At 43.5% G+C, this 24974-nt stretch overlaps 1 long non-coding RNA gene across 8 annotated transcripts in view; it reads left to right on the top strand.

Moving 5' to 3' along the window:
• LOC141741167 (uncharacterized) overlaps positions 1 to 24974 on the top strand; it is a 124363-nt gene that overhangs the window by 14010 nt on the left and 85379 nt on the right. For 2 of the 8 annotated variants that reach the window (XR_012586303.1, XR_012586304.1), the window contains exons 2-4: positions 16818 to 16964; positions 17981 to 18131; positions 21004 to 21159. The exons of 1 other annotated variant lie outside the window; for it this stretch is intronic. This is a non-coding gene — a long non-coding RNA (uncharacterized LOC141741167). Of the gene's footprint in view, positions 1 to 15745; positions 15807 to 16817; positions 16965 to 17893; positions 18132 to 21003; positions 22714 to 24974 lie in introns of those variants that run through there. 5 more of the 8 variants (XR_012586300.1, XR_012586298.1, XR_012586297.1 and 2 more) reach the window with 5 other exon arrangements.

Below are 24974 nucleotides of genomic sequence, written 5' to 3'. Positions count from 1 at the left end.
TTACAAATGGAAATACAAAACAGGGTATCCACGACTGGACAAGAGGAGTGCAGGGAAAGAACCTAGGGTAATCACTCATGAAGAAATAAGGATGAGTAGTTAATGAAAAGCCATAATTAAGAAAAGGCAAATACAGTCTTGGGATCTATGAGAGGGAAAAATAATATGAAAAATATTACCCAGAGTGTTTTGCCACAGCAGCTACCATCAGCTAAGATGCAGCTACCAGCAGTGTTGGGTTTGTACCTCTGGAAGACGAGGACAGGAATCCACGGCTGAGAAGCCATACTTGAGAGCTCCCTTCCATCCCTGGGCAAGCAAAGCCTCTGTTTGTTAACTTCCACACACACTGCAAGGTCAGTCGATTTTCAGGATGTTTCAGGGGCTGAAAGAGCAGGCAGATATTAAATTTTCTTTCTGCATCAGATGGGAGTTTTCACATCTTTATATTTCATGTCCATTTTTTAATCTCTTGCTAGTACACAGAAGGGTGAGTCCTAAAGCTATAGCAAACGTGCAGGGACATAGAGTTTATATTCTGCTCACAGCGTGCGCTTGTACACACTGTAGAAATTGTGCGTGATGGTGGGCAATGCCAAAGGAGATGTGACACTGATGAAATGTGGGCGGGAGTCAGCTGAGCTGCAGCCGGGCAGCACCCAGTGTCTGGCTAAAACCACATGGTGACTCCTCCGATTTTCATGAAGTTGCTGCATCCAAGAGCTCCCATACCGTGTGACCAGCAGGTTGAGGAGATACAGGAGGAGAGCTGGCAGCAGGCAGGTTGTTGAGCTTCTGAAGGTAGTGGATGGCAGGAGGAAATCCAAGACTCAAAGGTGGGGTGTCCAAAGCCCATAGCAGGCTCATTGCAGTTGCTTGTCTGTCTCAGCTCTTTTGGAATCCTCTCCACCCATAAGAGGAGTTACCCACTCGGGTTACTCAAACCACTGCTCTGGGGACAGTGGGCAACTGGCCCATGATGTGCATAAAAAGGTGACACAAAGAGAAGACAGCTGCTAAACAAAAAATTAGTAGTTCTATCATGAAATAGAAATGACTTGAACTAAAGGAAAACCAATATGTGTAATGGAGAATGGGTAACTGGCAACAGAAGCACTGGGTGGGTCCCAAACATGAACAGACAAGGTAGTCTAAGATTGCAACAGAAATAGAAATGCCAGTAAGTGCAATGAATGGAGGAAAAGTCTGTCATTGTTCTTAATAAAGTCAATGGAAAACTCTTGTTGCCATCAGACCCAGAGGGAAGGTGTACGTTTCCCAGGCATAGCCATGTTCAGCTATGCACCCCACTCTTTTCCATTGAGGTGATAGGACGAACCCTCTCAGCCCTGTTCCCTGGGGACACTGCCCTGGTCCTGACTGTGGCTCTACCACCTGTCCCCCACTTGCACTGAAGCTTGGGGTGCGCTGGGTCATGGTGATGGAGAGGAAGGGCAAGGGTGCCTCTGGCCATATTGCAGGGAGGCTGATTTTGCTTGTTGTCTTCCTTCTCTCTGTGTTTGCCATGTCAGCGGACCATTGTCCGAGGAGACTGATGGACAGTGTGTTGGGATAAGAGCTGAAATGAGGGGGAAAAACGACAGTGCTCAGGAGAAGATGAAAATGATGAGAGAGACAAAGTGACTATCTACCTACCCAACTTCCTTAATCCTACAGAGGCAAGGAGCTACTTTAAAAGTCAATAACCCCTCTGTTTCCTCACCCACCTGTCTTTGCAGTGAGCTCTTGCCTGAGTTCTTTAAAGTGCCTAAGTGAAAGGAAGGGAATAGGGGTTGTCTTACCTCAGGAAAAACATCCGTGCCAATCACTGTCTGGCCTAGCCTTTGATGTAATGAAACTTGAGTATCTAAGTACCACCACGGTACCACTGGATGTTGGGCCCCCGTGTCCATTTTAATGGCTTGGTGATTCACTTTGCCTGCAGCTATGGCGAGGCCGCTGCAACAAAATCTTACTGCTAATGGGCAGGAGGTCAGTCCTGTCCTTCCTGTCACAGGTGGGCTACAGCAGCTGAGATTGCCGTGGTTGTAGTGGCTTTTTGCCCTTTGGGTGTAGCGAGTCCCTACCTGATCTGATATGCAGGAGGGAAAATGCAAACAAGTATTTTCCGTCTGCCAAGCAAATGTGATTCATTATTAATACAGCCCTGTTAAGAGTGCGTAGCACTTTAGAGACTTTAACTGACTGACAGGTCCCTGACGTAAGGAGGTTTCTTTCCATGTTTAAGCATCACAGAACAGGTAAGCATGACAAACAAAGGAAGGGCTGGATTGAAGAGGTGGAAGGGCTACAAAAATAATATTATGTGCTAGTGTGGTTACGCACAAAACTTAAATATGCTGCAACATCGCCGACACCAAGAACTCCGTAAAGTTCCTTTCAGTGGTGCCCGGGGACAGGACAAGAGGTAATGGGCACAAACTTGAGCATAGGAAGTTCCACCTAAACATGAGGAGGAACTTCTTTACTTTGAGGGTGGCAGAGCACTGGAACAGGCCGCCCAGAGAGGTGGTGGAGTCTCCGTCTCTGGAGACATTCCAAACCCACCTGGACGTGTTCCTGTGCAACCTGCTCTAGGTGACCCTGCTCTGGCAGGGGGGTTGGACTAGATGATCTCCAGAGGTCCCTTCCAACCTTATGATTCTATGAAAGGATTTGGTATTTACTGTTATGAGGAAGTTTGAATGGTTTCTAGTGAGCCTGGCTGACCCTAAAACCTCACTGAAACCACTAGAGAGATAGCAACAGCTTTCTATGAGGGCTGAAAGAGGTGGTGATTAAATACCCCTTTACCCAGTGGTAGCTGACCAAAGAGATGCCCCAGATTATGGGCTAATGTGACAGTCAGGGCACATACTGTGGAGGTCTTAATGCAAATATTTGATGGCATACTCTGGGGCTGTGGGTCATAGGTAAAAAGACGACAAGAAGCTAGAGTCTGGAAACAGCAAGTGGAGCAAACTGTAGCATGGCCTCAGGAGAAGGCTACGAGACAGACAACCTCTTTGGGCAGCATTCTGGATGAAAAAAGAAGTTTCAAATTTTGGGTAAGGAAAAAGCTTCCTCTGTTCATGGCACTTAAATAAAAACAGTTTCTTCAGAGAAATATCTGATCATTTGCCATTAAAGGCAAGGCAAGGCAGATCATCCGCAGCAAACAGAAGTACAGAGGCCGCAGGAATTAAAAATCCTTCGAAATGTGACTTGAGCTCTTAGGTTCTCCACAGCTGAGGATATGGCTTAAAGCTGTTGGGCTGCCTCAAACAACCAATTCTGAAGTGGGGAAACATCTCCTGTCCATATCGCAGACTTCGTGCAATGGTCGGTGGGGAAAAGCAGGTAACATTGCCTGTGATTCATCCTGGCGATGAATCTTAAATTCCTACTTCGGGATGCATGAATCAGCCTCTGGAAGGGCTTATTCCTTTCTCCTGTTCATACCAATACCCTTGGGTGCTCAGCTCCAGTATACAGCTAATCTTTGCAGACCTTGGTCGAGTGAGACAAATCCCGCTGGAGCCTGGCTGGCAGGGGCCAGGAGGCCTTCGTGAGTCTGCTGGAGAGGATGCAACGCACAGGGCTGCTCTCTCCTTCTCATGGGCAGCTTTCACCCCATCCTGTACATTTTCTGCTCTCTGGCTTTCTAGTCTTCTGAGACATACACAGGCATGTTTTGTTTTCATAAGCACAAACAACTTTTATTCCAAAACCAATTTACCTTTTATTTGTGGGAATCTGGATGGAATTGCACTAAATAAATGTGGTCTTAATTGCCCTTGCAGGCAGTACAAATGTTTATTCTTTGCTTGTTTTGTTTCATTTTGGAGGTGTTTTTTTGGGTGGGTTTTTTCCCCCATACAGCTATATTAAGGAGAAATATTAAGCCTACACAATGTATGCAAACACATTTTTGCTGTTTGAGCAAGAGGAATCACTTGGGTGACATACTGTAATTCATCAAAAGGTCTGACACTGCATTATGAAAGGATACTTTTTGGTATTTTGAAAAGTCTTTTTCCCAACAAACATTCAAGTGCATTGTTTGATCAAGCAATAACACCACTTTAATCTACCTTGTGTACTTTCTTCAAAATAAGAGGTCAGAGAATAATGGTTCTCTGTTTTTAAAAGGAATCCTTTTAGAAATGCTTTTAGAGGCAAAGATCTGGTGCCAATGTTTTTCTTACTTGGAGAATTTAGCATTTTGCTGGAATACAAACCATCTCCTTGAAGTCCAAGAGGACAGATAATGGGACTTATTCTTTTGGTGTCACAGATACGCATCCCACACAAATGCACTCTTCCCCTGGCCTTCAGCAGAATCAGACAATCTTGTTCCTGAATCAAGGTCTGCTAAAGTTACTCTGAACCCCCCTGCTGATATCAGTCAGCTCTGGATTAGGCCTGCAGAGGATAAAGAAAGAAGTGTCTGACCCTTGCATCCTTATTCCCCATCGACTCAATGTGAAGTGAAGGAGACTTGGCACAGGATGCCAGAAGCTCAGCACCATGTAAAAAGTGAGTGAAACAATCTGGGAGATGGGTAAGACACAGGTGTAGATCAGCCCAAGCAGCTTGGAGATCATCAAATTCTCATCAGCCTCACTCACAGCTCAAGGACAACATGTCCGTGTGGGAGAAGACCTTGATCATAGAATCATAGAATCTTCATGGTTGGAAAGGACCTTTAAGATCATCGAGTCCAACCAAACAACCTACAATCTCTGACACTAGAAGGTGGTACAGGATCCTCCTACTCCTCACCTACATGTTCAGCTCCTGAGCATGATTGCTGCAAAATATTACTGATCTCAAGCACTGATTTAGGAGCACCTCAAAATCTTGGGTGCTTCTATCACTAGCAAACAACCGTGATCTTACTTTTTTTTTTAAATCAAAAAATCAAAATCAAAAATTAAATTAAATCAAAAATTAAATTAACACTGGAGTTCATTTCTCCCAGATTTAGCCACTGAAAAGAAAAGTGCCTGTTCTAACCTAGTTAACTTGGGCTCCTTCTATTGCTACCGGGCAGCAATGGGTACCTCCAGCGGCTGGTCCATCCCCACCCATCTTCCATACCTCACTCCCAGGAATGTAAAGTACTAGTTAAGGCTTTTGGATAGGCAACACCGGGTAATATAAATGCCCCATACAATGACACGGGCATTGTGCTGTGCTTGAGCAGGATTACATTTACTGTAGGCCATTAGCCTCAAAACTGCATAGCATAATTCTTTTCTCTCTTGGCCATTCCTTTGAAAAAGATTAGGTGACTGGCAAGCTTTCATATTCATTTAAAAGTCTAGAATGCAGACGGATAGCACAGCAGTCAATCATGACTGTTTTTATCAGCACCTCATCTGTTTCAGGATGTCAGTGGAAGTCCTGCTTAACCAAGAAGGACAGAAGTTGCCCTACACATTTCCCCCCCCTCCCTCTGGCTATTATGTTTCTTTGTCAAAAGTTTCTGTATTTCATCTATAGTTTTAGGAACGACATTCATTAGAAGTTAGAAAAGTGAAAGCTAAAATTGGAAAGTCAAATTCAAGAACAAGTTAATAAGGATAATTAGACAATCAGGTAGATAGACCACCATTTGTCTGAATCAAAAACTCTGGATATGTAAGACCATGCTAGATAAGATAACAGTGGGAATGATATAATAAGGAATTCTGTAAAGGTAAGGGGTCAAAGTGGAGAGCCGAAGTGATCTTTTCTACCTGTGATTTTTAAGTATGCCTAACAACACAGGATTTTTAAAGGAGGTGAGGGAAAAAGGATCTTTCAGGTTTGCCCATTTGGCAGACATTAATTCAGCTGAGCTAAGCAACCTGTAAATGGAACTGACAAATGCTATTATCCCAGGTGCTAACTTTTTTCCTCTTTTGCTTTTAATGAATACAAGAAGGACCCAGAATTTTTCCCACAGAAGACCGCAACTGGGGATTTGCCAGAAAATTCGGGGTCGCTGCTTTGTTTAAACCACAGCAAAATAGAGCTACCTTCATTTTTAATAACCAAGTAAGACCCGCACAGAGGGCAGCCCCAGCATGCCACGCTGAGCTGCTGCATGCGGCAACCACAGGCACGGCTGGGGCCAGCTCAAGGGGCTGCAGCCATGAGTGAGGCCGCAGGACTCCAGTGGTACAGGCACACTGGGACCAGTGCACATGGGCCATGGCTGATGCAAAAACTATTCTTGCCTGAAAACCTGTTCTTTAAAATGAAACCTGACTCTGCAAAATGATTTTTCTCTTTGTATCTTTTAATAGAGATGAGCATAGAGATAAGTACCATACTTTTTTTTTTTTTGCAAAAGGAAGACCGTAATTCTAGATTCTATGCAGCATTTTAGGTAAATTTACATCCTTTCCTTCCTTTCTATGAAATATGTTCCCATACTTCTGGAAGGACCAAGTGGAGATAACCCAAGGAAGCACCATGTATAATTTTATGAAGGCAAAAGTGATTAAAAAGCAAGTTCCAAGGCAAAAGCACCGATGCATTTAAATGTTTGTGAACCTCAAATTAACTTGCTCCTTATTGATGCTGATGCTGCACACTGCCGTTCTGAGATGGCCTCCCGTGCCTCCCTGATATTATTGATTGGAAAAGGTGCAGAGATAAGAACCAGTCCCAGCACTTCACGTTTTAAGGTCACTTTTCTCAAGTGAGCTCATATCTACCATACCGAGCTATCCCGTAGCATTCCACGGTAATAAACTTGAGTGTAATAAACGTGTGAGTGACTTTGTGGCACGGGGCAGTTGGCCTTTTACTATAGACTGGGAAGAGTTTGGTTGTGTAGGATCTCCGCATCTCTCTGCTAGACCATCCCTGAGGGTCTGAGAAACCTGCCTCTCCTCTGCAGCCTTGTGCTGCTGGGGGCTACAGCCCTTTCCTGCCAGCTGGGCATCCCAAGGGTGTCTGGAAAAGGAGAGCACCCAGCCGACATCCAGAGCTGATCTCAGGGCTCATAAAGCTTCCCTACGTGTGCAGGGTCGGGGTAATCATACGTAAGTCATTACGCAAATGAAGCTCAGTACGCAGTAATGCTCAATAGCACCCATGGAAAAACAGTTTATTTCCACTTCAATTAGTTTATAAGAGCACTTGCATTTTTGAAACTTCATAAATGATGAAGTAATTTGCATTTAACTCAGTTATTATGTTGTGGGATTTGCCAGAGCTCTTCAATTCAGGTTACAAACTATATTTTCCAAACCATCCAGGACAGGCTGCATGTTAATCACCAGTCTCTCTCACGGCTGCCTGGACCTGGCTGGAAGAGGAGGGGGACTTGCACAGCAGGATCGGGCTCAGAGGCGCTGTCAGGCAGCTCCTTGGGACCAGCAAGAATTACAAACCCCGTCAGTTCAGCGAGGTGGCTTGAAAAGTGGCTGATTGACCAGGCCAGTTGTAGGCAAGTGACTAGCGGTGTACCCCATGGGGTGGTCCTGGGACCAGTACTTCTTCATTAATGACCTAGATCATGGCAAAGATTATGCACCCTTGGCAAGTTCACAGACAATACAAAACTAGGAGGAGTGGCTGATACACCCCAGGGCTGTGATGACACTCAGAGAAAAGTGCACATCCTGGAGAAATGGGCTGACAGTTCATGAAGAAGTTCATGACAGGTCATGAAGTTCAACAAGAGGAAAAGCAAAGTCCTGCCCCTGGGGATGAAGAACTCCAGGCACCAATACATGCTGGGGGGTGATCAGTGGCTGATCAGCTGGAAAGGAGCTTTGCTAGAAGAACCTATAGGTCCTGGTAGACATCAAACTGAGCATCAGGCAGCAGTGTGCCTTTGTGGCAAAAAAAGCCAAAAGCATCCTGAGCTGCCTTAGAGAGAACATTGCCATCAGGTTGACGGAGGTAAGTGAGTCTGGCAATCATCTTTGTGTCCTTTTTCTGGACTCACTCCAGTGATGCCCGGAGAGAGGAAAACGTCTCACCTGATGGGGAATCCAGCTTGTGCTACAGGCTTGAACTTCAATGCAGTTTTCCAGACAGCATGGACCCTTGAAAGTTGTTTGCCATAAAGAACACAATCCTCACATCCCAGATGGATGGTAAAGAAAGAAAAATGGCTGTCACCTGAGGAACTCAATTTTTTTAGAGCTGGAGGGTTTTTTTCTCTTGTGGGAGATCTACCCCTCCGCACTCAGCCCCCACTGCTGCCCCAGCTTGCCCAGAAGAACCTGGCTGGCATTGAGAACCCAACCTGCCTCTGCATCGCCCTGATGATGACCTGCTTCCAATGCTAAGATGTCGCTAGGTTAGCAAGGCATTCAGCTGGGCCTTCCCAGCAAACCAGCATCTTTAGGGCATCCCAAAGCTGCAATGGCTGTAACAAACACTCAGACAAAATCTCCTGGAAGCCAGCAGACGATAGAGGAATATCCATAAAGTTCTAATAACTATTTTGCCACATAATAGTAATTCTTTCCATGCACCATAACTGCAGGTATAGCGGGAGGATGGGATCATGGTCAGTTCTGGGTAGTGCTGTGTAATTTGAACACATGAGGAGAGAAGTGTTACCTTACTTTGGCTTTATCTAAAAACTATCATGATCTCTGTATTTGCTGTATCATGATGACCTTGTGTCCTAGTTTCTATTTCCAATTAAAAACATGGCCAGTTAGCCCGCTTGTAGTTACCTACAAATTGCCAGTCATCTTCAACTTAAGAAGAAAACTTTCACTGCTACAGTTAGTACTACCATGTCCTCTTTTATTAGAGGTTCTGCTACTAACCTGTATTTATTTAAGATTTCACTCTTCTTATCATGGGAATTATTCTAAAAATCTTAAGTGCATTTGGTATTCTCTAGTTTGATAATATTAGATTATAACTGTGGAACAATATATAACCTCTTGTTTATAAACCCAGAATCGTGCCTCCAGGCAATGTATCATCCAAGAAATTTGTGGGTTTTTTTCCAGTGATGAATCACTTTCTTCACACCACTGTACTCTAACCTCATAATGATGTTCATTATCACAACATATTCAAAGCCTCTTCTTGTGAATGTAGTAAGGAACTGTTGTTATAATAAGGATAAATGGGATGGGAAATCTGGTAGTTAAGGCTGAGCTGAGTTACGGTTCCTCTTTAGGATAAGAGTTCTGCATTTGTCTGTCCGTTGGAGGGTAATAGAGAGTTTGCATTAAAACCAGATGTTAACATCTGGGCTTTCCCACTCTATTCTGAAAGACTGTCACAGAATCACGGAGTCGTTTGGGTTGGATGGGAACTTTAAAGATCATCTAGTCCAATTCCCCTGCAATGAGCAGGGACATCTTCAACTAGATCAGGTTGCTCAGAGCCCCGTCCAACCTGACCTTGAATGTTTCCAGGGATGGGACACCTACCGCCTCTCTGAGAAACTGAGATTTCCCAGTGTGCTAGTGTTTCACCACCCTGATTATAAAAAATTTATTCCTTATATCTAGTCTGAATCTACTCCCCTTTAGTTTAAAAACCGTTATTCCTTGTCCTATCACAACAGAATCTGCAAAAATGTTTGGCCCCGTCTTTCTTATAAGGCCCCTTTATGCACTGACAGGCTGCAACAAGGTCTCCCTGGAGCCTTCTCTTCTCCAGGCTGAACAACCCCAACTCTCTCAACCTTTCTTCGTAGGAGAGGTATTCCATCCCTCTGGTTATTTTGTGGCCCTGTAGCCTGATACTCCCAGCAAAGATTTCTTCATCCCAACCTCGTTTTTTTGGTCTGTCCTTGGGCTTTGAGATGTGCCCTGCCCTGCTATAATGATCTCTGTATTTGCAAATCATGATAGCCTCATTTCAGAGGCTGACATGTCTTCCCTGCTGCAGATATCAACAATCTCATGATTTTTAGCAATGTAGCAATGCAAATAAAGACAAATCAGGTTGCTGAGAAGCCCAGTTAAGTAGGAATGCTTTTTGCATTTGACTTAAGGAATAGACTTATGGTGAAGATGATACATGGACTAATTTGCTGTCTACACAGAAAGGGCAAACAGCTTTATGTCAGCAGAGACGTGCAAGCCAACTTTGTTATAGCTGAGAAACAGATCATAAAAGGTATCAATGCTTAGTAGTCTGGCATGTGTACAGAGTAAGATCTTGGATCATTATGCTTTAGGGAATTTGGTAAGACATCCACAATAGTATTATAGCAACACATACATACTATAATGATGATAAGGTAACCATGGCAATGATAAGGCAGAACTGAGTCCAACATATACATATACACCATAGAGGTGCGATCCATGAACACATACAGTTTAAGAAAATTAATATGTCAAGTACACACGATCAGGTCTAAAAACCACTCATGCAAAGGGTAGTTGCTTTCCCCATGAGAGTATCATTTACCCTCTTGTTCATTTTTTCGTGCTAGACCGGAGAAATGATGGGCCTGGAGGGGACAATAGGCTGTTAGTTTGACTTATGAGGGTGCTATCTGTATTTTAGCAATAGAGTGAGTTAATGCTGTGTTTGGCTTCTGGACCAGCTGTACAAATATCAGAGTAGTAATTTCCATGTGATTGAATGGGTGAAGCAAGTACAGGACAAAATGTCCAAGCATTTCTACTTTCACCTGAGAGTAAACCTTAAGTCAGACCCAGACTTGCTTTGAAAATTAGGGACAGCAGTTTGTGTCTGGGAAGCCTGTGTTGTCACTAGAAGTTGACCATGAAGCGGCAAGTCTGGCCACGGGGCTGATGGTAGAGCCGTGTGCTGTACTGGCCGAGCTCAGGCACATCCACAGCTTCCTACTTGCGCAGCCACAGTAGCCCAGCCAGGCTTTGCAGCTACACTGCTGAGTCCCAGCCTCTCTCAGTCGTACACACAGCATGCCATCATCCAGCCACCACAGTGACCTCATACAGGTAAAGAAGAGAAGCAGGAAAAGAAGAGGAGCCCATCAGTGAGGGTCTTTAGGGATGAAGAATAGCACTGAAGAATGGGACATTGTAGTAGTAATTGTAGCAGTGAAACTTTTCTTCTTAAGCTAAAGCACAGCACAGATGAACAGCAAACACTAATCAATCCTATAAACCTAATGTATAGAAAACTCCCATTGATTTTAGTAGGGATTTTCCTATGTTGGACTTAAAGTATTCAGCCCACTCCAATGCATTTCATAAGCTTTTGATTGCAAAAATTGTCCACAGGTCCAACAGGCTTGGATCAACATTGTTAAAGACATGTTTCAGGCTTGCAGCTTCACAGCAGTTATCAACTGTTGTTGCTCTTTTCTTTGAAACAGAAAGGAAAAATACAAATTTGCAACACTACAAATCTGGTTTGCATAAGTCCTTGGGCCAAAGCCATCTCCGATGTAACTCTATTGCCTTAAGTCGTATATATTTTCTTCCCGCATTTCACTCCAAAGATGTAGTCACTGCAGGCAGTAAGATGATTTGCTGAGAATGATTGCAGAGATTATCACAAACAGATCCTGATCTCTAATCTAATCAAAATCTCTGTCTAATACCCTACACATTAAGTCCGAGTTCAAAGCACCATGCACTGAATGATGTACTTGGCATCTCTTGGATCAGGCAGCAGAAGCAGGAGATGAATGCATAAACCAGGAAATGGATCATGGCCAATTAGCAGTGCAGAAACCGTGGCAGGTCATTTCCTAAATAACAAATGAGCCTGGCAGGCTGGCATGTTTTTGTGCAGTGACCTGAGTCAGGCAAGTGTTGAAGACCTTATTCCAGACCAGCGGGTGGCTGCGCAGCCCAATCTGCGTGGGCTGCTTTTGGTGCTGCAAGACAGGCCGAGGAGGCTGTGATAGTCTCCAGGCATAGTGCAGCTGGATGAGTGGAAGAACAAGAGAAACTTGAGATATAAGTCAAACTTGTCACTGCAAGACATTTACAAATCATCTGAACTATGGTCCCCATTACTCAGAGTCCGCCTCTGTCCAAAAGGGATATCTATCCAGCAGGGAGGAGGGGGGGAAAGGCAAAGCTCAGATTTCAGCCAGTTCCTTTCCCTCTTCTTTTTCTTCAGTTATCAAGAGACAAAAAAGTATTTGAGGAGCTGGGAACATCTAGCCAGCTAGAGGCTCATGAGCCCAGCTGAGGTCAGAGCCGCCGAGGCCAGGCAAAATGCAAAAAACCATACAAGATGCTCCCTACTGCAACGGGGCTGCAGCATAAAGAAGAGAAAGGGCAGAAGGGGAAACAGAGGCAGAGCAAGATGATGGGATTTGCCTTGGTTTGCCCTTGACCACAGTGGTGGGCACTGACCACCCAGGAGGAGAATGGTGAGACAACATGATGCCTCCAGCTCATGGCTGACCTGGTGGTAAGGGTGGACACCCCAATGTACAGAGGGAAGAATATGTTCTGATGTTACAGAATCCTAGTAACAATAATACTAGGGTTTTAATCTTTAAAAATGTCACTGTTAAACGAGAATGATCAAATTAGTCCATTGTAACTTTAAGTCAATGTGAAATAGAATAAAAGATGAAGGGACCAGAAGCTCTTTTTTGTGACACAAGAGGGCACATATAAGAGAGGCAAAAATAGTAAAAGAGAAGAGAACAGGGAATAAAGACACTTGAAAAGCTTTTCCTCGCAGCTTTTATTTAAAAGAGAGTTATGTGTTTGTATGTACTTAAACTGTCTCTCCTGTTTTCCAGGGAAAGAACAGGTGGGAACTCAAAAGAAGTGGCTACTTAAGCCCCATTATATTTGTTTTCTGTTTTGAAACCTTCCTAATTTTGTTATGTGCCACAACAGCATTTGAAAACCCTTTAAATGACCTCTTGCATCAGTTGTGCTTTAGATTTCTTTCTATCATCAAGGCCTTCAGCAAATAGTTTCCTCCATGGAAACACTTGGGGGCTGGGAATTTGAAAGTTTGATTTCTAGAAGCTAATGCATGAGTTGATGAGCTATAGGTGAAAATGAAGACAAAGGCAACCTTGCAAAAAAAAGGGGGTTTGAACTGCAGCCTGGAATTAGGCTGTACAACACGTATTCCTGACATCAGACCAGTTTTACTCATTCCTCTTCCTGGGCTTGTTACTGAGGCTATTACAGATAAACATGTTGACAGCTCATCTTCGGAAAAGAAACATCTCAGCTCTGCAGAAAACCACCCTCAGAATGGTGTGTGTGGCTGCATAATCTATATTAATCCTAGGGCAGAAAACTGCACCTGCCTAGACAGACAGGCTGAAAAATCTCCATTAATTTCTAGTTCTTGAAGTCTTCAGTAAGAAACCACACCAGGACTAGCTGTGTTGGGTTGTGCTGCATTGTCGAGCATTTTTGTGTTGAGATTGAAGCTGTGCACAGAATAGAAATTGTGTTTAATGTAAATTTTCAAGGTCTCGATGTCAGTTTTTACCTTGGTTAGGCACGAAACCCTTATGCTTCAAAATGTTCCAAGAAAACTTTTTGAAGATTCATTTTAGGTTGCTCAAAATACATTTCAGCATTGATATTTCATTTTGATTTTATCTCTCAGAAATGTTGTTACAATATAAAATAGAATAATAAAAAAAAAACAATTCCAAGGAAGACAATGCTTTCAAAACAACAAAAAAAACCCCTGGTCTTTAATTCCAAAAAATGTCAAAACAGGATAGTCTGCTATCAGAGCTGCTTTTGGTGTTCAGACTGAAATGTGCCAAAATTGCCATGCTTATATAATAGAAAATGGTACCACTAGCATTCCTCTGTCCTGCCCTCATGGAGAGCTACTAAAAGGGGTACAAATTATTAAGTATTTATCAATATTGACATTTTCCTTGTTGTACAACCAAGTTTATCAAATAAGTAATGTAACTGGCTTAATGACATACTTTAAAGGGAAAACAGAACCTTTTTGTGAATGAAATTTTATATTGCTTACAAAAGAATTTTTTTTTACAGACAGACCTTTTAAAAACAGCACTAAAAGCTGCAAAATATAGGGGAAGGACGAAAAATATCTGGTTGTATCAGAGAATCAAACAATACATTTAAAACCCACATGTATTCTATAGGAGATTGTACTATTCTGTAATAGGGTCATAACGCTATTCGAGCCTATGGTATGATAGGGAAGTGACACTGTCACATTACACTACCAGGCTCTGACATGATAGCTGCGCAGATAGGGTGAGCAGAGGCTTTAGGAGGAAAAAAGTTAAAGGAGAATTCAAAAAAATGTGTGCACAAACCCAAGAACTTGCCCTTTACTAAGTAGACCCAGATACTGTTGCTTATGACCCGTGAACTGACAGCCACAAAGAAAGTCTGGAATCTGTAGTAAAAGAAGCTTTCTGATTTTGAGATGATCACGAACTGGAGCTATACAAAGTCATTGAACTCCAGCATAATACAAACACTGGGGAAGACAAGAAATTCAGTAAGTCAAGAGCAACAGGAGGGAATATTAGAAGTCACGAGACATCATCCCAGGAACGAGGACCAGGGCAGCCTTCCAAAGGAGTGGGTTGACTGAAGGGCTGTGTTAACTCATGGGCTAGAGGAACAGAAACAGGAAGAAGCGCAACAGTGCAAAATGTGTGTTTATGCACTTCAAAAAAACCACACAGCTGTAAGTTTAAGTTTGCTAATTGCAGATGACAGAGAAGAAAGAGCTGGGTGGACTCATTTAACTATAACTGTGACATTACCACAGGTAGGATAGGCCAACTGAGCTATTTCCATTTGATACATGAAAGCATTAATAGCACAGTACAAACTCCGTTATAGAGACTTCATTGGGACTTTTGCATGCAGCTGTAATCATTCATGTTCCAGAAAGCAGCAAAAATTATACCAGGCAAAGGAAGGGCTGTTAGGATGATGCAGGGAATGGGAACAACTATGCAAGCGAAGCCTAAGAGAAGTTATGTTTATGCTGCAGTGAACCATAAAATCAGGTACTTACAGTTATGAAAATATAATGTTTTCCTTAAAAGACTATCCTGCAAGGAAGCAGCATAAATCAGCCCATGCAAAACCCCATGCCTGGGACAGCTTGCTAAAAGCTAATCCAGCTGTTTTTATGTTGCCCTTTATCAGCCAGCTTATGGAAGAGTTTGGCATGTGTAACCTCAGAAAGCAAGCGCTGAGACGGGATCTGATTGCCATCCATAAATATGCTGAAGGAGGAAAAGGGGAAGCAACTGAGAGGAAAAAGAGCTAACGAAGCTCAAGGACTACATTGGCGCCTGGACAAGTGGTAAAAAAACTGGCCATGAGCAAATTCAGACTGGAAATCTGAAGAAGGATTTTAACCATCCAAGCAGGATAGCTCAAGAATGGCCTTCTTGTAGAAAAAGCAGGAGCAGAAAACTTAATTGATTTTACAGTTTCATCAAACTGGAGCTCAATTAATATTTTAAAAGGACTTCATGGCACAGCTGTTTGAAATAATAGAGATCTGGATTCACTGATCCAGAAGATTGCTTCTAATCCTATCTTACTAAAATACAGCTGTAAATATGCCCAGAAAACATGAAAGTCCACAAAAAAATCCTCCGAAGAAAACATAATGGGTAAAATAAAAAATAGGTCCAAAGGGCAACATAATGTTCCCAGGAGAAAGGAGAATCTGAACTGGAAAGCAAGAGATGTGTAAGGAAGGGAGATAAGGAAGGGAGAAAGCATTAGGCAACACAAAAGAGTCATCTAGTAAAAAAAAAGCATTGTTGGTGTCAGGAACGTTGTGATTTAGTGTCCTTATTAATAACCTACAGGGAATGTGAGCTGCACACAAAGAACTCTCACCGATGACCCTGGCTTAGGAGGATCTGAAAGGTAAGTCAGGACAGGGAAATAACACAAAGTGAACTATTGAGACTGGGGACATTACTAGAGAAAATAGCAAGTTCCCACTTGTAAGCATGAAAACATACCTGAGGCAAAATCCTCCAAAACACTTGTAGTCAATGGTGAACTGCTAGCAGGAATACTGAAACACTTCGCAATGCGAGTGGGTGGCCAATTGAACGTAGCTGCAAAAATGCTGATGCAATTTTAGGGTACAGTTCCCTTGATATTTGAATCAAAGGCAATAGAGACCTATTTGCTACACCATTTTAATGCAAATGTATCCGGAATAATACACTCGGGGGAGTTGCTGTGCACGGACAAATTGGAACAAGAAGAGTGAAAAACAATAAAAATTACCAGGAATCTAGAGTGGCTATCTTAAAAAGCAGATTTAAAAGCTCTGTGTGTATGAACTGTAAAGGTCCTTTCAGCCCTGTTTTTCTATGACTCCATGCTAAGCAGATACAGAGTCAGAAGATAAGAACGCCAAAGGGGAGGAACCAATTTAGACTGCTACATAGATGCAGAAGTGCCAAATGGGGTGAAATTAGCAACGTAAAACCACAGGCTGACTAGCAGGAAAATCTTTCAAGATGTATCCAGCTGTAGAAAAGTGCCGGGGGACCTGGTGGAAGCCTGGTCACTCCGGCTTTTTACAACAAGGCTGGACAAAACACTAGAAAATGTACCTTAGGGAGCAATTCTCTGCTGGCAAAGAGTGGTGTAGCAGATGATCTAATAGGCTTCTTGCATCTCTAACCTCTACAGTTCTATGATTTCTCACTGTACAGCACAATATTTCAAGAGGAGAAAGAAATAAATTGAAGGTAAAATATTAGATGGGCAAAAAACCCACAAAAAATCTGGGGAATGAATGGAGTTCTGTCCTCTTGCTTTTCTGTATTTAAAGGAGTTGCTTCTGGCACATTGTTTTCTTGTCAAAGGCACTTCATTTTCTCTTTCTCTCACTTACCATTTTCTCTCTCGCTACAAAAGCAGAAACAGCCACTTGGGACTGCTGATGGCTTCTGAGGAATGATGTTGCTCTCATGCTGTGGAACAGCATCAAGGCTTCAGTCACTCAAGACATAAAAACCTCATTGTTTTCTTTGGGAACAGATTTCTTTTCAAAGCAAGCCCCGAGTAAGTACAGCCATAGAATCATAGAATCATTTAGGTTGGAAAAGACCTTTAAGACCATCAAGTCCAAATGTTAACCCAGCACTGCCAAGTCCACCACTAAACCATGTCCCTCAGCACCACATCTACATGCCATATGTACCAGTGTATCGGCCCCGCTCCCTTCCCGCATTGTTTTCTTCCCCGTTCCAGTGCAGACTCTCATTTTACCATTTGGTTCACCCATTTCTCACACAGGTACCCTGCTTTTTGACATATGCTGCCTCCTGCAGCCGAAACGCCTTTTCCCAAGCTGGTCCAGTGGCCTTTGGCTCTTTGGTCTGCATTTGGGCATTTCTGGAAATCCTACTTTTTTCTTAGCAAAGGACTAGTTAGCTGAGTAAGGTCAGGCCATTTATGGAATCGCAGGGTGTTGTAGGTTGGAAGGGACCTTTGAATATCCTCCTGGTCTGAACCCCTGACAGGTCAATTTCAAAGTTAGAGCAGGTTACTCAGGGCCTTTGTGTGGTTGGGACAGATTTCTGACCCAAATTTTAGGTGCATCTCCAAGGATGGGGATTTGAGAGATTCTCTGGGCAGCCTGCTCCAGGGCTTTGCCATCCTCATCAAGAAAATACTTTTCCTTTAATCCCATCATAATTGCCCTCACTGTGGTAAGGTCTCCCTGCTCTTTCTCTTCTAAACACTGGCTAAGCAAACCTGCTCTGTCAGCCTCTCCTTGCACATCGTGTGCTCCAGCCCCTGACCATCATCATGGTCCTTTGCTGGATTCCCACCAGCTTGTCTACACATAAAATAATAGGATGAGTTTGAATGCCTGGAAAACAGTTACCAGCTGAATTTTTTTTCCTCTTTAACTGTCTGTTTGCATATTCATCATAAATTCTAAGAAACCTACTATAAATTCTTGAAAAAACCTCTGCCTTTTTCAGGTTTGCAAGAGGCTCCTTCAGAAGCATCTAACATATTGGGAAGAAAAAACCTAATATTAATGGTGTTTTCCTGTCTGTGTGTACAAGGTTGAGTTTCAGAGAAGATGAGCATTCACAAGTCCGTATGAGCTTCAGGGAGGATTGTGTGCAAACAGCACATCCAAAAAAAGGGTTCAGATTTTTCAAAGCACATTCGGACTCATCCCATTCATCGCTAGTGGGAATTGCAAGACCTCTGGTGAGTTTGAAATCTTGATCAGTACATACACCCTGATGACAGGCAAATGCGCTTTCAAAGGGAATAATATACTGATTTTCAAAGTCATGGCAGCTTTGACATACAAACGTGTCAGATAGATAGATAGATAGATATGTAACATGAGAATATGCACTGCTGCCTGTTACCTCGCTCTGCACTTTTACACAACACACTGTCTTTCTCTAACACCAGGACACCATCCATGTAAGATCAACATGGGTAGTGAAATCCTCTGTCACTGTTTCAAAATGCTGTCTGAGCAGGGGTCTTCTTTGCTGAGGTGTTGGTTGTCGGGCATTTTTGGAGAGAATGAGCAAAAGGGGTGGTAAGTATAAGAGGGCAGTTTGTAGAGCAAAAGGGGTGGTAAGTATAAGAGGGCAGTTTGTAGTTGCATGTGGCAGAAAGGGTTTCCCAAAGCGGAAGGTTTAGCAACTCTTTCCTAAAGACAGAGTCATAATATTACCCCTCAGAAAACGCTTCTACGTGGCAATAATCATCCGAGTGTGGTTCTGGTCATGACAATACCTTTAAATTGGGTGGGCCTTTTACACAGGGAAATACTTTTTCTGTTTCTTGTGCAAATTGCATTTGCTTTCTGTGTATAGACAAGAACTGTTATACCTGTCAGTAAAGTGCAGCCAGCTTCATCTGAGTAGCTGTGATTTACCATAGCACGAGGCTGCACTCACACAGTGAGAAGCGAGCTGTTCAGCCTAGCGACGTTATCAGGATCTTAGAGCTTCTGCCTTAAATTGCCAAGCACACGCTGGGACAGTTAGCTTGTCAGGACCAGCCAGTTCCTAGAAAAATGTCCTCCAGCACATGGCTAGTTGTCAGAAGATGAGCAAACCCAGCAGAGGTGCTGTTGAGTAGCGGGAGTTCTGAGGCTGCTTTGGGCCCCAGTTTTGTTTTTCTTCCCTTTGCCATGGGTCAAGTCCTTCCCAACCTACTTCAGTCCTTTAAGCTGATGCCAGCTGGTGCCAGCCCCGCTTCAGCTCAGGACATGATAAAAAGAAGGTTAAAATCAAGCTGAATTCTGAAGTTGCCTACAGAAGCACTGAACACAGGCTGTGGAAGAGTGGGGACTCTCTGGTGTCAAGCTTGTGGTCAAAGAGGTTCCTGGAGTGTCTGAGGGAAGAGGATATGCCTGAAATGGCTGTCTTACAAGGCATGGGTGAAAAGAGATTCCTATTTACCTTGGAAAACTACTGGCAGCACATACAGAGTTGTCATGGTTTGTGATTTTAATGATAGCAACGGGATGTGGGACTTTTAAATTTTACATCTCAGCTTCCCACCAGCCACCTTGCTGATACCTCACTGCTCACAAAACAACTGGTTTGGTTCCAGTTCAGGGGATCTTCTCACCTATTTTAAGTTACCTAAAGATCCGGCGTACCATCTGAGCTCGTCATTTGCCTTCCCTTTAGAGTCAGTGGAGAGAGACACAACTGATGAGTTATCCCATCCTGTCCTAGGGTATTCCAGACTTAGGTGGGGACATCACACTGGGGACAGCAACACCCATTGATCTGCAAGCAAAGGTGGCAGGTGCTTGAAATAGACTGTGAAAGTGGCTTCGCTCAGGCAATTCAGGAACCTGCTTTTGTGCTCAGTTAAAGCACTGTATGTCAGTGGGGGAAGACGTGAACCATGTCTTCACTCTTAGGTTTGCCCATTGTCTTTAGAAATTACAATCAGGCATCTGGTATTTTTCATCTAGGCATGCCAGTGCATGAACACCCTTGTTTGCACAGAGTAATCACAGGGATATAAAAAATCAATACAAGCCAGGAAGTTAGAAACACTTACTTGCAAACGCGTCTTCAATCAAAATGGGAAAGGAAACATACTGAGCTCTGTCTGATTTTTAAAAGCCTCATTTCCCACAGCAGGTCACTCCTGACAGGTGTGAATAGGACACTGTCCTGTCTAGTGACCATCCTGTAAAAGAAACTATAATGCATACAGAAAATGAGCCCTGATTTTAAGTTTGAGAAATACTTGCATCCAAACCATCAGGCTTGCGATACTGCTCCAATCTCCCTCTTTCTTTACAAAACCAAGGCTCAGCCTTTTTGTGTTGTTCTGTGCCCTGTCCTGTGGTTCTCTTCAGACCATGTGGCCCTCGTGTTCCTACAGCCCCTGGGAAAAAAAATACAACACAAAACAACCCAAAATTCAAATATTCCATCCGGGGGATAAAAAGGAATATGCCGGTGACTCGTTATTCCACGCAGAGAGCCCATTACTTTTGTTGACTTCAAGGCTGTAGCCACTCACAGAGAACAGGGCGGTAGTATTTACCTTGGGATTTCAAGGAAGACTGCTCTTATAAATTAGCAAAAGGCATGAGTCATCCCAGCGCAGTGTTTGATCCAAGAGACCCAGTTATCAGCCCAGCATAACACTCTAGCATCTGTCCAAAACGCCGCGCACCCTCATTAGCACGCTATTCCTGGGAGCTAAGCAGGCTGAAGGTTGCAAAGAGGTGCTATTGTTATACCAGGAGTAATTCTTATGTTTTATTGATACCCAATAAACAGTGTGTTAGCCTGAAAGCAGAGAGAGACCGAGGGAGCGGGCTGGTGGAGATAGCGGTTATACAGCACTCGAACACAGGGAGTGGAACTGGCCAAATCCTTCTCAATTACTTTTTTTCAATAAATGTCAGGTTTTGGGGAGGAGGACCATCTGAGCAATTTAATAATTAATAAGGACGTATTCATCCCGCCGTACAGCTGGACACATCACCTATGAATAAATCCCCCAGATAATATATTTGTGGATCTTCATAATATCTTTTTAATTCCACTTTTTTTCACTTCTTTTTTTTTTTTTTTTATTGCAGTCTACTCCAAATTGCCCTAGGATTTTCTTAGAAATCAACCAGATAACCACTTGGGGGAAACAGAACAAGCGCGTGGACCTCAGGCCCTTGCCTGTTCAGGAGCAGAAGTGGCGTTTGCAATGATTAGGGCTTCTGGCAATGCAGGGAACCTGACTGGTGAGCCGCGGAGATCAGGTGATGCTACACGACTCTGTGAAAGACAGACAAATATGGGTGCTGCGCACAAGCTGGGAATTACTGTGGGTGTCAATTAACCTCCCAGATCACAGGGTTTATTAGGCTGAATTATTTATCCCAAAGATAAGACACTGAAAGAAAGAAAGGCATCGTTAAACAGCACAGCTTTGCACAGAGTTTAGGCAGTGAACCAAGTTTCTGAACAATTTAATTTATTAGGGACCTAAATTGTACTAGATTATCAAATCAAGTGGAATAGAAGGAGGCAATGCATTTTATGTTCAGTGCCCAGAATGCAATAAGTGTGTTATTCCATTCATGCCATGTCTCAGCCTGAGTTATGAAGAGATGTTTCCTCTGTAGGGTAATTTTCCATTTTTTATCCATTTTCAAAAGCTGTCAAACAGCTGTCATGAAGGAAAAACGTTGCTAGTTTATTGCTGAAGCTTGAAACCTGTTAAATGTGAATGTAAAGTGGAGCACTACGTATAGTCCCGATACAATAGGAAGAAGCTTAACTGTTTGAAGTCTGTCTTTGTTGAGATTATACCCTGGCAGAAAAGGACAATAGGAGAGTTTTGCCTTGGGAAAAGAGAGACTGACAGGTCTGCATGTTTTTCTGCAATCAATATTGTAGACAGAGCTCTTCTTACACGGTGGGGTTCAATTAAAGAAAAAAAACAGGAGAATTTGGGGGAATTCCCCAAAGAGTTCAAATCCTTCCCGGGAGGAGGGAATGTTTTTTTCAAAATGAGCTTGCATGAAAAATTCATGCAGTGGATGGATACATTCATACAAAAAGAAATTTTATAAATAAATAATTGTCTTAATTCTTACTGCCTCACATAGCAATTGCACATTCATATTGACCACTTCAGTTTGCAAAACTAGTCCTTAGTGTAAACATGTGTAAAACTAAATCATCCGAAAAAACAAAATAAGGCAAAAGGTCACACATGCTAACTGACGCAAGTAGTTCATACTGGTCTCTCACAACATCCAGGAAATAAGAAACTGCCACATGCAGCCAAGAAGCTGGTACAGGGATGAACACAAAGAGGCAGACAAAACACAGCATGAAAACGGGTGATAAGCAGAGATTTGCAGCCATCAGGAAGGGGAGAAGAGGAGGCAGCTGCAAAGACAGGAGGCCGGAAAAGACAGACGAATTGGGCTGGAAATATATACAGTTATGATAACGGCTATGAAAGAGCTTACATGAAGCTGCAATTAGCTAGCTGTACTCGACTGCTATTCAGCCATACTTGCATCTCCTCCTTTTTCCCAGTATTGACTGCATGGGGAAGACAGTTATCTTTGTTGGAGAAGAGTTTTGTATACAACTTTAGGGTTGGACAAACAAAATGCCGGCTTGGTCTACAGTATCTGCATCTCCAGGCCATGGAGAAGTGCAAGAGGACCCTCCACAAGAACTCAGGAAAGTCCATTGCCAGGCACAGCCTGCCTCCTCACTACGCTCCTCCTCCACTAGGAAAACAAAACCAAAGAGGAATAAATGCAATGTTCCCTCTCCTTCAGGCTCGATGACATTTTTTCTAGCTGTGTCTGTCTTTGGTCCCTGTCAGTTCCTCTCTCACCTTTTTTCCATTTCCAAATGGTTGTTTTCTATGTCATCTTCGGGAATTTTATTTCCTCCGCCAGTTCATCCCTTCTGCTCCCTGCGCGGTCCCTAGAAACCTCTCGTCACCTCTCCCCACCTACTGCTCCCTGTCCCAGCCCCCTACCCATGGCCTCCGACCCTGTCCCTTCTTCTGTTTCCACCAAAATAAGCTTTTTGGTGTGTTTTGTTCACGATCTGTCTCTTCGCTGTCATTTCTTTGGTTGCATGATTTTTGTCTGTGCAAAGGAAAGCCCTAGGATACAAGGTTGAAATGCCCTTTTCTTCATTTTCTATTCCCTTACCCTCAAGGATGCTCCCAAAGGCTTGCTCTGGGAGCTCCTCTTGAACTGCTCCCTGCTGACAATGAGCTTGGCTTCCTCCAAGCTAACCAAATAGACAGGCAGAAAAGGCACCCCTCCACTACCACTCCCCACCACCCCCTCCAAGAACAGGAATCATCCTAGGAAAGCTTTTTTTGGTTATTTTTTAAAGAAAAACCACAGTCAACTCCCCTTCAGCCTATGATGCTACGTGAGCCCATGCTCTGCTTTGACTCATGACTGGGCTAGTCACGCTCAAGTGAGGGAAAATCAATGTGTAGTAGAAAATACTCGTTTTTAAAGGGTAGTCTAAAAACTAGAGGCTGATGGTTACGTTTAGTAACAGGATACATTCAAGCTGCATTGCTTTACCCCAAACCACAGCCCTCAGTACACGACACGCTTCACCACCGAAGAGCCCCTCTGGGAAGGAGGCTGGCAGCAGGAGAGCTGCACGGTCACTGCAAGGGTGAAGACAGGTTTTTGGCAAGTAGGGTTTGGGCAAACAGCTATGTTTATGTGAAATGCCCCGAGTCTCTGGTTTATAAATTTGTACAATTCAGCCTTGCAGTAAAAAGAAGAAACTCATGTGCCTGTGTATTTTTTAAGTTCTTGTCCAAAAGACCCTACTACAGAAAACTAATTTCGTCTGCTTTAGAGGGATGAAGGGCTGAGTCAACCCTGCTAGGATTTGAACCTATCACTCCAGGGAGCCTAATTATTGCAAATGTGCTGCTTAGACCACTAAACCCTTCCCTCCTGCTCTAATCACCTCTCAAAGAGCCCCTTTTGATCCTAGAAGGTTATGCAGCACCTGTGATAAAGGCAAAGTATTTAACAAAGTCTCCGTAAGTGGAGTATATCATTATTCATATTACCGCAGGTTTAAAAGAGCCGGGCAAGAATGAGAACATTGTGCTGTAACAAAGATTACAGTAGCAGCGCTGTGAATTGCTTCTCAGCTCCAGTCTCTGTTTTCCTTCTGCTACACAATGGAAAAACGGAGCAAGAGGACAGCTGAGCTAAATTGCGTCTGCTCCCGCCATATCGCACCCCTAACCGCGTGTTTGCTTGAAGGAGGTTTCATCTCACGTAGCTCGGCCGCAGGCTAGTGGGCTGCATAGCTGGAGGGTGATGGCTGATCGAGGCCTGTCCTCCTCTGCACTCATGCCAAGTGTTTCCAGGAGACACGTGGTTGGGAATGTTCCTGCTACGGGCATATACCTGCACGTCTGTGCTGCAGGAGCACAGGAGGCTCAGTGTGCAGGCATTGGGGAGGATAATGGGGAAGGCATTGGTTCTTGCCCAGCTGCAGGGTAGCAGATGAAAAAAATATCTAAAGGAGGGACTACTAACGGCAGCTCCTTGAGTTTCTTTGCTTATCTCACGATGTTGGTAGTATTTCTGCACAGTTTAGAAGGCATAAGTGAAAGCTGATGAGAACCTCATGTCTTATTATAACAAGGCTTCTGGTTGGAGGTGGAAGGAAAAGCAGGGCTGGAGAACAAAAGGAAGCCATTTTTTTTCAAACTCTCATCTTTAAAGAAAACACATCCCATGTTCGTCCTCAGAGATAGCATTGCAGCTGATAATTTTGCCTTTTATTCCCTGGGAGAAGAGGGAACTTTTGTCCCTCCCTCCTTCCGTTACCTGAAGGGGATGCACGCCTTCTACTGACAGGCAGATAGACCAAATCTGAAATGCTAATGGACTGGCAGTGCTTGCAGTGGGGTGAACAGTTTTCTGCTGGAAGGCTGGTTGGCAGGATACCGTCCTGCAGTCATTGAATCATTGCACTGAATCACAGCCATGTTGGCAGGATCCCATTCTGAGGAAGTTCACAGTACTGTCAA

Source organism: Larus michahellis, chromosome 3 (genome assembly GCF_964199755.1).
Source record: "Larus michahellis chromosome 3, bLarMic1.1, whole genome shotgun sequence".
Classification (NCBI taxonomy): domain Eukaryota; kingdom Metazoa; phylum Chordata; class Aves; order Charadriiformes; family Laridae; genus Larus; species Larus michahellis.
Note: the sequence above shows the minus strand (reverse complement) of the source record. Positions and strands in the feature narration are given on the sequence as shown.